The sequence below is a fragment of the Panthera onca genome, chromosome A2 (genome assembly GCF_046562875.1).
Source record: "Panthera onca isolate mPanOnc1 chromosome A2, mPanOnc1 haplotype 2, whole genome shotgun sequence".
Taxonomy (NCBI): domain Eukaryota; kingdom Metazoa; phylum Chordata; class Mammalia; order Carnivora; family Felidae; genus Panthera; species Panthera onca.
The window spans coordinates 134,155,633-134,169,294 of record NC_138340.1 but is presented as its reverse complement, the minus strand read 5'-3'; the positions used below and the strand labels follow the sequence as shown (position 1 = coordinate 134,169,294).

The 13,662-nt window shown below is 34.0% G+C and overlaps 1 protein-coding gene across 4 annotated transcripts in view; it reads left to right on the top strand.

The window, feature by feature from the left end:
* Positions 1 to 13,662, top strand: part of TFEC (transcription factor EC) — a 135,506-nt gene that overhangs the window by 54,269 nt on the left and 67,575 nt on the right. Inside the window, exon 1 of one of the 4 annotated variants that reach the window (XM_078440266.2) lies at positions 8,825 to 8,965. The exons of the other annotated variants lie outside the window; for them this stretch is intronic. The gene's annotated coding sequence lies outside the window, so the exon portion shown is untranslated. Of the gene's footprint in view, positions 1 to 8,824; positions 8,966 to 13,662 lie in introns of those variants that run through there. 4 annotated transcript variants of the gene reach the window in all.

The following is a 13,662-nucleotide window of genomic DNA, read 5'->3' as shown; positions in this document are numbered from 1 at the left end:
CCACCTTCGCTAGCATTTTCGTTGTTTATATTTTCATTTCTTTTTTTTTCCTTTGTATATCTTCCTCCCTTTTCCTCATTAGTTTATCAAAGAAATGAAAGGAAGCACAATCGTATGGGAAATGTAACACATACAAATGTTATATGGAAAGATAAGGCAATTCACATAGCTTACACCCAGTGCAATAGTGTTTTTACATGCTAGTCTAGACACACCCAGTTATTTGCATCTTGGGAAATATTCCAGTTAGCAGATTTAACAGATTCTTCTTGTTTAAATCTCACAACAGGAGATAGATGCTCAAGCTACATATACTAAGTATCTTGGGAAATTATTAACATTCCCTTTAGGAAAGCCTCCACAAAATAAGAACATATTTCATTCTAAATTTCCTAAGCCATAGCAGTGTATCTAATCTCTTTTGTCATTTAAACTCTGTCAAAATAAAAGTGAATAACCCGATGTTAATTCTTTAACCATTTGACATAATAATATTCTCACAAACGCAAAGGCCATGCATGGAGTATGGCGAATGTGGGTTAATCTAAATTGTATGGGTTCCAAATGGCAATAGTGGGGTTGGGAAGGTGGTTTGGAAAGTGTAGGATGGTTTTTGTTGGCTATGATATTAGTGGATAGATGTTGTGAATGTGACTCCATGTTTGTACTTGCTGAGTTCAGTGCCATTGACCCAGGCACTCAAGGCTGACTATCACAACACTGTGCAATTTCTGCATTAGAATAGATTCTTAATCTGGAGTAAGAAAATAAATAAAAATGGAGTGCTTGAAATGTGATTGTAAAACAAAATTAAGATTAAAATATCAATCTTTCTATTTATAATTTCTGATTTATATGTCCTTGTAAAAATTTAAGGGAAAGGACTTTGCAAATGATGATTTGGGTATTTGTTTTGGCTTCTCTCTTCGGCACCCATGTGAACAAACATATAGGTATGTATATACATATTTATTTTTTAATTAGGAAATAAGAACAAATCATGTTGGCTATTTCCTAATATACCATCCATTAAAAAAAACACTAGTCCTGCCAAAGCAATCATTTTATTGGGATTTGTTGACATCCTTACTGAAGTTTTATGAGCCTCATTTTCCTTTCCTTTCTCACAACATGAAGTATCTATTGACTGAAGTGAATTTAGATAACATTGATATTTCTTGTTACCATGAGTATGAGATAAAAGTCTAACAGAGCATTTATACTTTGCTTTATTCTACTCTTCTCATTCAGTTCATATCTAGATCTTTCCCCCCTTCCATTTCTTCTTATTTTACTTTGTCAGAATATAGTTTTATATAGTTAAAAATGTAAATGAAAAATTATAAATTAAAACAAGAAATGTGCATTGATGAGTCCTTTGTATGCATGGGATTTTTTTTAAACCTCTAAAGGAATTTTAAAAATACCTCAAAATGGAAACACAGAAAAATATTTCCACAAAATCTTCTTCCAAATCTCTGATCTTATTACCCTTTCCAAATTTTCTTCCTTTAAACATAAGTGTATTGTCAATTATTACAGTTTTGGGGTGCCTGGATGGGCTCAGTCAGCTAATTGTCTCTCTCTGTCTCTTCCCTTCTCATGCACATGTGCACATTCTCTCTCCCTCTCTCTCAAAAAAAGCACAATTATTATAGTTTCCTCAGGAAAACTTTGTTTACTTGCAGTGAAATATATATTTGTGAAATGTCTCTCTCATATTTTTATGTTTCTCTGAAAGATGACTATTTCCCCCTTGTAGATAGATTCTGGAAGGTGTTTTTTGCATAGATCTTAAGAACAAACATCATAATACTGACAAACGTACATACATTCATACACAGAGTTTGTCTTTATTTTAGTTCTTATCTCTCCAAATCATGATGATCAGAATTATCATCTTCAACTACTCTGTCTGTCTGTTCCCCCTCCTATTCTTGTACCTATTCTCTCTTCTTATTTTTATTTATAGTGAAATGGCTCAGAATAAAGCTCACAGCTCTTTACTGGTGGACTGAATTTGTTTCTTAGGTGACATTATGGAAAAACAAACCTTCATTAAAGAGTTATTCCTTGGGAAAAGTTGATATGTTAAAGGATATTAGGAGAATGATACAGTTTTCGCCCTAATAGCAAAAATCCCTGTTCTCTCTTATCAACATATGAGAGAATTGCAGGTTAATTTCCTTTAAATTAACCGTTGATAGCTTTAGTCAGTGAATGATAAACAGAAGTGATGAGTGTCACTTCTTGGAGAAGCTTTAAGAACCTCTATCCACATCTTGTTTCCCTGCCTCAGTGGTATTGGAGGCTTGTATGGAATTGGAGTCTCCATTATCAAGGATCCTTTAGAAACGGTGTGGAACAGAGCTCTCCACTTTTCCACACTGGTCACGTAGAGTTTAAACAGCATTTTGTTTTTAACATTCTGGTTCTTTTTGGAATTGTTTGTTTCAACAAAATACCCTATCCTCCCCTGTCAGACAGAGATCAACTGTATGACTTTGGCAGACTGTAAAGACTTGTCATTTTTCCAATCTCTAGGGAGTTGCAATGTCAATCATGGGACATGCCATCTCATTTGGAACATCCTAACATTACAAAGAAAGAAGCTTTATGCTTTTATTTATTTTATGGATAATACATCATTCAGTCTAACAGTGCTCAGATTAGATGACAGCCTCCATGGGATATTATTGATTTCTGGAATTTTATTTGTAATAATTCCTTCACAAATTTGAATATATCTTCCCTCTTTACCTCAAAATTCATTACATTCCAAATGCAAATGCTTTGGGGAAGGAGAATATTTTAAGTGTTATCACTCATTTATACCTTAGTGAATAAAGTATGTAATGAATTAATTAGGCAGTCTTCTAAAACTAGTTTTAGCAGCAAAGTGGGCAAGATAATAAGGAATCACGGCACCTATCGGCAAAAGGGGAAAGGACATAGAGAGTTCATATTAAAGACAAGTGTTGCCTACTTCATAATTTTCAGAAGGGCTGGTTCTTGTTGAATACTCTAGTGTATGCCAAGATCAAGATCAGACATAAACTCTAGGGAAATCTTAAAGCCTTTGGTGTCATAGAAGAATTAAATTATATTAATGCCTTAAAAGTTTCTAGAGACTTTTATTCTTCAAAACTGAATTGTTGGGGACAGAAAAACTTGAAAAAGTCATTTGATTCTCTTGATAGAGTTTACCCATTTTCATTCAACAATGATAAGTCCATGCACTTCTGCTGGTACTGGTGGATTAATGACTTGATATTTCTGAAAGTTAACTGAGGTAGATGAAGAGTATTTTTTAAATTATGTTTAATTATTTTTAATGTTTATTTTTGAGAGAGAGAGAGAGAGAGAGAGAGAGAGAGAGTGGGGGAGGGGCAGAGAGCGAGGAAGACACAGAATCTGAAGCAGGCTTCAGGCTTGGATCTGTCAGCAAGGAGCCCGATGCGGGGCTCACACCCACAGACCATGAGATCAGGACCTGAACTGAAGTCAGGTGCTCAACCAAATGAGCCACCCAGGCGCCCTGATGTAGAGTATTTTAGAAGAAAGAACTAATACTTCAATTGTATAATGGTATGCACATTTTACAGGTGTTCCACGGCCCTTGTGCCTGGTTGCCTTTTGTTAAGGACATAATAACTTTGATAGAATAAAACTTAAGTTCAATTTTATATTTTAAAAGTTTACAAATATTATACTTGCTAGTGTGCTAATGAAAGAGTAGAAATAAAAATAAGTTTCAACGTTCATATTTTAGTGGGATTGACTCCTAAATGTTAGTCTGTAGTTCTTAAATGATATCAGAATTCAAGATCAGATTTGATATTTGGTGTTTGTTAAAGTGCTACTCAGGCAAAGTCTGGGGTTCTGATATAAAAACATGGAATATTCACTTTCTGACTTTTGCACTTCGGCAAACTGAAAGTGAAATCAGAATTTTAAATAATCAATGCCAATTATTTGCCAAGTGACTTAATTATAAAATTAATCTCTTTAAAAGCATGATTCCTCTTCATGAGTGACATATAAATTTCAGTTCTGCATACTCACAATTGATTTTGTTTGCTTATTTTCTATGGTAATATTGATCTTGGGCTTTATTTCCAAACTTCTTAGGAGAAATATATCTTTCCTTTGATTTGTTTGATTCCTTTTTAAGAGAGAAGCTGGGTTTCTTCAGTGTTTTTCAAATTGGAAAATTTCCATAGAGTGATGATTGTCTTTAACTAGGCTACTTGTTGGTAAGAAAAAAGTCATATTTATGGGCATAAATATCTTCAACATCCCCAGTGTATAGGTGTAAAATCAATTTCCATTAAAATTTTTTATTTTATGGAATAATATAAATGTTTTTCTTTTTTCGAAGGGCTAATATACTATCTTCTACTCTGCTTTTTACCTATCTGTAGAATTATTTTCTGAGTCCTTTTCCAAGAGTGTGTTAGCTACCGTTTGGCAAGAGATAGTTTTTCCCTATATGATCTGTTAATATATTTTAATGTTTAATCATTTATTTTGAGAGAGACACAGAGTGTGAGTGGGGGAGGGGCAGTGTGTGTGTGTGTGTGTGTGTGTGTGTGTGTGTGTGTGTGACAGAGAGAGAGAGAGAGAGAGAGAGAGAGATTGAGAATCTCAAGCAGGCTTTGCACTGTCAGCCTAGAACTAGGAGGGCTGGTTCCTACAAATGTGAGATCATGACTTGAGCCAAAATCAAGAGCTAGATGCTTACCCAACTGAGCCCCAGGCACCCCTGATCTGCTAATATTTTTAATGCAAACATTATTTAACTTAGATATTACCTGTTATTGATTACCTTGGTGCCCCCAAATGTGTTTGACTTTAGACACCAAACAATCTCTACTTTCATGGTATTTCTTATTGAAATATCCTATTTCTTATGAAAATCAGATGTAAAAAAAATCCTTTTATTCCTTACATCATTTTTGTTTGTTATTTTAAATGCTCCTCCATTAAATTAATTTTTCTGTCTTTAGCTATTTTATTTGAAAGAGAGAGAGCGTAGGAGCACAAGAAGGGGAGGGGGCAGAGAGCAAAAGAGAATACTAAGGGCTCCACACTCAGCAGGGTTTTATCCCACGACCCTGGGATCATGACCTGAGCCGAAATCAAGAGTTGGATGCCCAACCTCCTGAGCCACCCAGACGTCCTATTTTTAACTGTTTTAAACCATGGGTAATTTATCTTCCAAATTCTACTAGACTGTAATTTTGAGGGTTAAGAACCATAAGTGTGTATCTTTTTATCCTAGGGCCTGATCAACTGAAGGCATTCAATAGAAGCTTATTAACAAATGAATGAATAAATAAATATGGTATTACTTTTGATGGGAAGATTAATGTAAAGAACATTAAAACTTAGTACTTAATATAGACTGTATGCTGTGTGACAGGACCAGTTCTAAAACGTTGGAGCGGATGCTGTTGGTGTTGTCTATACTTCCATATACCCCTTACCATTTCAGTGAATGACAGCTTGTCTTCCAACAGCCTGCACTGGAGATTTTGTCAGAGGGGTGCCCTCGCTGTGACAGAATCCACTTTGCTTATGTGAAACTTGGGCAGGATGTGTCTGGGAATTAATTTTCCTTGGAGGCAGACTGAAAACAGTGATTGATAGATTTGGGGGAGTATAACTATCCTAGATCCTTACTCCCTGCCAAGGATAAGTCAGAGATATGTATTTTACATAACTTTCAGCATCATAAACTAAGACAGAATATTACTACTAATAAAAGAAGAAATTCTTATGATCCAATCCAACAATACACACATTTTCAGGTAAGAAGACAAAAAAAAATAATCAAACATTTGTAACACAGTGTGACAATTAACTATATACTATATGCTTTGAAGCTATAGGGGGGAAAAAGCATTTTACCAGTTTTTATTTTGTCAAATTACAAAAAATGCTTCTTTTCTAAGAGAGGTTTTAATATTTATGTGATCAAATATGCAATATTATTCTTTGTTGACACATTACTCTGTGGGTTATAAAATAATCACTCATGTTTTTCTAAATGATGTTTTGAAATTTTTATATTTAAATCTTTAAGATTTTAAAATTGAATTTTTGGTGTTGTAGAGGTATGGGTCTCTCTCTACTTTTATTTCCCTCTTTTTCTCTCAACACAGTGTTAGTCCCTTACCCCTAAAGTATTCATTGAGAAATGCATCAATTTCCTACTAATGTGAAGTACAATTTTCAACATATACTAAATTTCTAAAAATGTAGAAGATTTGAGTTTTCTATTATATACCAGAAATAAACTGTTTTGATTAGTGTAGTTTTATAATGTGTTCATTATCTTATATTTCAAGTATTTCCTTACTATTTTTTATTTTAAAAATATTTTGCCTATGCTTTTCATTTGTTATTCTTAGTAAATAATAGAAGAAATACCCAGTAGAATGTAACTAGAATTTTGATAAATATTAATATTGAATTTATAAATTTATTTGGTATTAAAATATATTGGTACACACACAAGTACATGTAATTCTTATCTTTCTTTCTTTCTTTTTTCCTTTTTTGGGGGGAGCTCCTTATCTTTCAAGGAAGATTCAAGGAAAGGTCAGATATGATCTAGACTTTGAAAAAAGGAGAGTCTTGCAGCAAGACATTCTAAGCAGAAGGAAAGGAGGCTGTTTCTAATAAAGCTTGAAGTCCAGACGCAGATTTGGTTGTGAAGACTTTTGTAAGCTATTCTAGAGAATTTGGAATCAAAGTGTAGGCAGTAGGAAGTTTCTGATTGTTATAAACAAGGAGAATAAAATGATAAAATCTGTGACTTAGAAAGATAACCTTCTAGTCACATGGTTGGTTCCTCTGGCAACCAGCCCCCATCCTGACGCTGTTTAGGGGCCTAGCAAATTACCTCATTAACATAAAGCCATATGTGGTTGAGAGGGACTGTATGAATTAAAAAAAAAAAATGTTTCTCTCACCCTGATCAGGAATCGGGAACCAGGGTTGAAGACCAAACATGTATTTCTTATGATACAGTATTACATAAGTAGTATGCTATCCCTAAGTGTTTTGATGTATAACCTACTTTTTTAAATTAAAACTATATTTTAGCCCAAATAACATACATGTTTATTATATTAAGTATAGAAACTCTAGGTAAATAATTTTTTTTGATCATAATTATTTTGCTGGGCCACTTTAAGAGATAAGCACTGTAAACACATAGATGCCTATTTCTTTAGGTCTATGTAGCTATGTGTGTATTTACAACTTTTCAAAACCAACATGTATGCCCATATAGTAATACAGCTTCAAAACTTACCTTCTGAATCAAAAAAAAATGTATTTTAAACTGTAATTTAGTCTGAAGTAGTTTCCAATATGAGTTAAAATCCCAAATGTTTCTCTTTCTTAACAGTGTTTCTTATTAATCTTGTTTCTTTATTTCTTCTATTCATCTAAGTGACTTTTACTCTCAATTAAATATTTACTCCTTCCTATCACCTTAGGAGATTTAAATGTATGACAACATCATTGGAAAATGTAAAATGACTCAAAACTTTGCTATTGACAATGAGAACTTTTTTTCTTAATAATTTTATCATTCTTGAAGCAACATATAAAGTGCTGAGATATTTTCACATAACTTCCACTCCTTGAAAAACATAAATAATTTAATTGCATGACTTTTCTTTTTTTTTTAATATTTATTTATTTTTGAGAGAGAGAGACAGATTGCAAGCAGGGGAGGGGCAGAGAGAGACGGAGACACAGAATCTGAAGCAGGCTCCAGGCTCTGAGCTGTCAGCACAGAGCCTGATGCGGAGCTCGAATTCACAGACCACCAGATTATGACCTGAACCAAAGTTGGATGCTTAACCGATTGAGCCACCCAGGCGCCCCAACTGCATGAATTTTCAAAGCACAGTAACCTTTGCATTTAACCTCAGTAATTAATGGGAATGCTTTGCTACATATATTGTTTTAAAATATAGATTTAGATAGAGTAAGCAAATGGTGTTACTGTTATATAATAAATGCAGATTTTCTCTTTACATATTATAGTGTGGGAAAAAAGTTGCATCTTTAGATTTTTCAGCTCAAACAGATAACTAATATATAAAGTGAAATCTTTTCAAAAGTTTCATTTGTAAGGGCAGTAAATAAGTAACCAGTGCTTCTGTTGCTTAAAACTACAGATCACAGTAGAATATGAAAAATAATAATTATTATATTATTGTTAGAAATCTTATAAGCTGAACTGTGTATCTTCCATCTACATAGGAAGATAAAATATTCTTGAACAAGATGAAAATCATCCTGGAGTCATTTTGAGAACAAAATCATACGTAAGGTAAATGTGACTATATGAAATATGGGGCATTTGATTGCCTTAAGCAAAAACTCAAAATCTATTAATACTCTAAACAAAACTGCAATTTTTAAAATATGAACATTGGAGCAGGTTGGTTTGTTGAAGACGTGTTAAATATGAGACTTTACATGTTGCAATAAATATGGGATCTTAGTCCATTTTGATAACAACCATGTACTGCTTGTGTATATTCTGGGAAGAAATGTTAATTACCGGGCAATAACGGGATCAAGGAGAGCTTTTACTGTGGCCACATTACTGTGGAGTACTTTTGTTGGAGTGCTGTTTCTCAAATTGGTAGCATATTTCAGATAAAGAAAGGAAGTCCCCCTACTTGAAACTGCTGTGTCATTTCTTCTTCCTTAACTGAAATTCCAACCAAGTTTCAGGAAATGCCCTAATGAGCCACTTCTCTTTTCTCTTTCCTCAACTAAGTGGATTCCAACCAGCCCTAACTATTCATTATTCATGATCAGATCATTTACTTTGGTTGTCTCTTTTGGCATGGTGCTTATGTTATGGGAAGAGGGATTATAATTTGGTGCTGTTTATAGAGGTGATAACACTGATAGAATCCAATCATTGCTGGTAGGTAACTAAACTGGCAGGTTAATTTTCTGTACTTTAAACAAACTGAAGACAAGTCTAATCAATACTTATTTTACTTTGGTATGTGTGGCTTGCTTATAATTATGGTTTCATCTCGCATGATCGTTAGATATCAGGATGTTAGGGTAGTTGCACTGTGATTTGCTATAATTTGGGTAAAATATATCTGAAACTTCATTAATGTCTTATTTTAATCAAGATTTAGAAATTACCATTTTTGTTCATGATAACTGAAGCAATTTCCTCTTCCAGTTTAATATTCTTGGATATTTACTAAATTGGACTGATTTAACATTTTGTTGCATTTTATAAGTTATTTTATGAATAAATGTTAATTTCTGTTTACATCTTTGCAATATATATGTTATCGGCTTTTAAAGGTAAGAAAATATGAGTTCTGTTCATAGCTGAATTAACACCAGAAAGTACTTTAGTGTATGTTATTTTTCCAGCACTAATTATTCTGTTTTTTTTTTTTTAATAAAGATTTGGATTTGAAAAGTTTGTGTAGGAGATGTCAAATATCCACCAATAAATTTTTATAGTAATAGTTTCCAATTGTAATAACTAATAGAGTTGTAGTAGAGACTTGGATTATCTATACATCTGTATACATACACACATATGTACACATCTATTTTTTATATATTTGTGTATGTGAATTATATTCCCATACTGTCTTAAAATGTTTCACTGGGAATAGACATTTTGAGAAAAAAAACATGAAGTAATCTTGAATTCATCTTGGGTAGCTTATTAGTAACTTATTTACTAGAAACTTTATTTAACATTGATACCAAAATAACCTTCACAATTCTTCCCTATTCAGAGACAGTGTCAACAAAACAAAGTGAAACAGAATGTGGGGTGTATTATCAAGATTATTCAGACCATTTTGCTTTACTACTATTTTAGATGAATCTGAGTGTAGCTTTACATTTTCAAGTCGCTTTTGAATGAATAGTAAATCTTTTTACCTTTTTTTGGTAGAAACTACCTTGAATATGCCGACTTTGTGATCTCCATTTTGAGAATAAAAAGTCTTTTTTAGCTATCAAACAAGTGGAGTGTATATAATTTCCATGTTGTTTATTCCTTTGATGTTGATTATTATTGTTATTTAAAAATTTTTCAGTTTTATTACAAAACAGTAGAACAGTTAAGTGCATGAGTATATTTTATTGAACTGAAACTTGGAGCTGATGTCAAAAATGGAACAAGCTGAAAAATGTTTCTTAAGCGTCAACTTAATTTTAATGACTATGGCACAAGGTTTGTTATAAGTTCTAGATAACCAAAATAATTATGAGACATTTAAATATGATGCACATATATAGCATAAGTGAAGTTTTCAGAAACTGTAGTAATTGACACTGTGGAAGTAGGGAACAATTTTGAAAACAGTGGTTTGAATAGCCGAAAAGGAGAAATAAGGAAAGGAGAAACTGAAAGAAATATTCTTACACAATGGTTTCAAATGAATTAATAAAACATGATTCAAAGGGGATAATGATGGATACTGGTACAACAATAATCATATTATACATGTGGAAATGCAATCATTAAACTCTTTGTAAATCAACGTACAAATAAAATTATCCAAAGTTTATTAGACATGCCATACTCTTCAAGGAGATGTTTAATTAACTCTTTTAGTATAAAATATTGAATTAAGCAGTGGAATGATAGCAGATCTTGAAAGATAATGTTTACAAATAGCACAGTGCAAATTTTACACTCTTCGGCAAACAAAATAAAACAAAACAAATGTAGAGTGCAAATTATAGTTTCTGCTCAGATTTTGCTGAGTGGGTTTACTAAGATCAGGAAGAGTCTGTGAGGCACAGAGCTGAGGAAAGCATTAAGAACCACCAGTGACTTCCAAAGCATGAGCCAGTCGTAAGAGGAGAGCTTAACAATAGTCTTATAGAAAAAGACTATTTCTTTATCAAGAAACTAATGTATAAAAATATTCCTTATTTTCTTGTGAGCTACCAGCCAGTTAAGGAGTCTGTGGGTTGGGGTGCAGGTGTTTGGAGACATATCAAGATTTGGCAGACATCACTTTGAGAGCTTAGTGGATAGATAATTATGTGATTCCATTAAATTGTATTTATTGGAGCATGGGAAGTCTGGATGCTTACTCATTAGCAAAAAAAAAAAAAAAAAAAAAAGAAGAATGGTATGAGAATGTATTACAGGTGGTTTATGTTAAACATCAGAAAAATTGAGGGGATCTGTATTATTAAAAAGTGAAATAGTAAGGTTGTGGAATTTCCTCAGGTGACCAGTTACAGGAATAGGTTGGTCAAGGAGAGAAAGCCCTTGCTACGGATTTTGTAATTGCTCTCAGGATATAATAGGAGGTTGGGCCTAATGATCTTAAAGATCCATTAGGTTGCTGTTTTTCTTTTCATCTCTGCAGATTTGAAAGAGTAGGTAAGAAGTAAAAAAAAAAAAAAAAGGAATCTAGGAAGTAGAGGTTTAGTTTTAATAAGGATTCCCATGCTCCCTTATGTTCATTCCTAACAGTTACCATGGAAGAGTATTTGCACATCGTCTCTTGCCTTTCCTGAAACACTCTCCTCCACCACCGTACTAAAATAGATTGTGATTCACTTTCTGTGTTTTTCTACTGGGCCAGAGAATCCTTCTATCCCTCCCTTTCTTTCTGTATTTCTTATTTTGTGACCATGTTCCCAATACAGAAGTTCATATGCACATTAACAAATTAAGTTCTGAAAGATACTCAGCTTCCTTAGATGTATTTCCATACAAATAAGAATTTGAGCCAGGACTCTCTATCTGTTCAGTCAGATATTTCACTTTTATCTCCCCTTTGCCAAAAACTCATTCTATCTAACATCTTTCCCCACTCCCCCCCAAAACTAGACCAGTACCTACTACTTTGAAAATCTGTCTATAGGCAGGTAATGATCTCAGCTAGTGTCTGCAAGGAATATCTCAGCAGCTAAGATGTTTATAATGTCTGCTCCCTTTGATCCTGTGCAGACTTAAAAGGATTTGAACCTACTGAACAATCTGAGGTCTGCAATAGAAATTTTGTCAGCAGCATTTTTACCATCAAACTTTAAGTTCTGGCCAACTTTTAGGTTTCTCCTTAATTAATCTTAGGTCGAAAGGCATTGATCTTTTGGTCATATTCTCAAAAGTTTCTCTGTTTCCATTTAGACAATCACTTTTTCTCTTCTGTAGCTTATGATTGTCCTTCACGTGTACAAGGCTCTTTTCACATGATGTATGATTTGCTTTTTCCATCAGAATTATACCTACCATTAAAGATATTTCCCCTAAGTGTATTCTACCGTGTTTACATTCTCTATGCTCCCAAATTGTAGAACATCTATTGTTTTTATTGCAAACAACCGTTTTTTTTTTGTCTTAGTGACCTTTTGAACATTTATTGTGGACATGTAGGGATATAGTGTTTGGAAAACTCTGAGCGTATCCACTCTTAGGGTAGGAACAAACCAGTGGTGAGTCTTCCCAGTGAGGTGACTGATGACACCTTCTGGAAAAGGTAGAAAATGTGTAGTTTTGTCTTGAGCAATGACTTAGTTAATATCTATGCAAGTTGGGTAAGTTGAAGGTATATAAGTAGAGGAGTGTACCAGGTGTAGCACTAAGTTTTAAGGATGCTAAGATGCCAAAGATAGCATACCTGCCAATGAGCAGGTGAGGCATTTCAACAATTAAACACACTGGCAAGTTATAAAAGTATATATCAATTCCCTATGAGTCTGGGGGTTTGGGAAGGGTTCAAAGAACCCTTGAAAAATAATTAGCTATTCTTTAGGCAGGCAAAGGATAGGAGAAAAGCATCAGACCAAAGACTAGCATGTGCAGAGTTGTGAAAAGCATGGCACATTCAGGGGTCTTTGATTAGAGCTTGCGATCATTGTGGGGAATAACATAAAGTAGGGCTGGAGAGTTAAGATGGGGGCAGACCATAACTATGCTTTTAAGGTTTTAGGATTTTAACAAGAGGAGTAGCTTGATCTAATTGTGTTTTAGCTGGATATCTCTGGCCATTTGGAACACAGTTTGGGGGGATGAAAGACTAGAGCCATTAGTTTTAGATTTTGTTTATAGAGCACTCCTGTATCTGCTTTAAGAGAACAAGGACAAGTGTGTGCCTCTGGGTAATACTTTGCAAAGCGGTTGTACCTCTGGCAAGAACAGAAGGCAAGTGCTTTGCTAAAAATATGATAGAACCTACTTCATAAGAAAATCAAAGGTGGTGGACGATGTCATTTTCCACTGTAGAAATAACCACTGAAAATGAACATGGGTTAGCTCCCAAACTAGTGGGCCAAGCAAATATTTGCAAGTGATTCAGTGATTTCTTTGTGGTTGCTTGGTTTAGTGCTGAGAGAACACACTGAAATGGGAAGTCAGAAGTTTAGCGTTTTTAGCTTGCTACTAACTTGCCATGTGACTTTGAATAAGTGTGTGTGTGTGTGTGTGTGTGTGTGTGTGTGTGTGTGTGTGTTTGCTGAATATTCTGAGTTGAATTAATATCTGGTGTGGAGAGTAAAAGGCTAGGGCTGGGACTGAGTGTGAAGGATGGGGGTCTGGTGGTGTTAAAGTTTAGGTCTCCTGTGCCTGAAAAGTAGTTCTGAATTCATGCCTGGGATATCAAACTTAGACTGGAT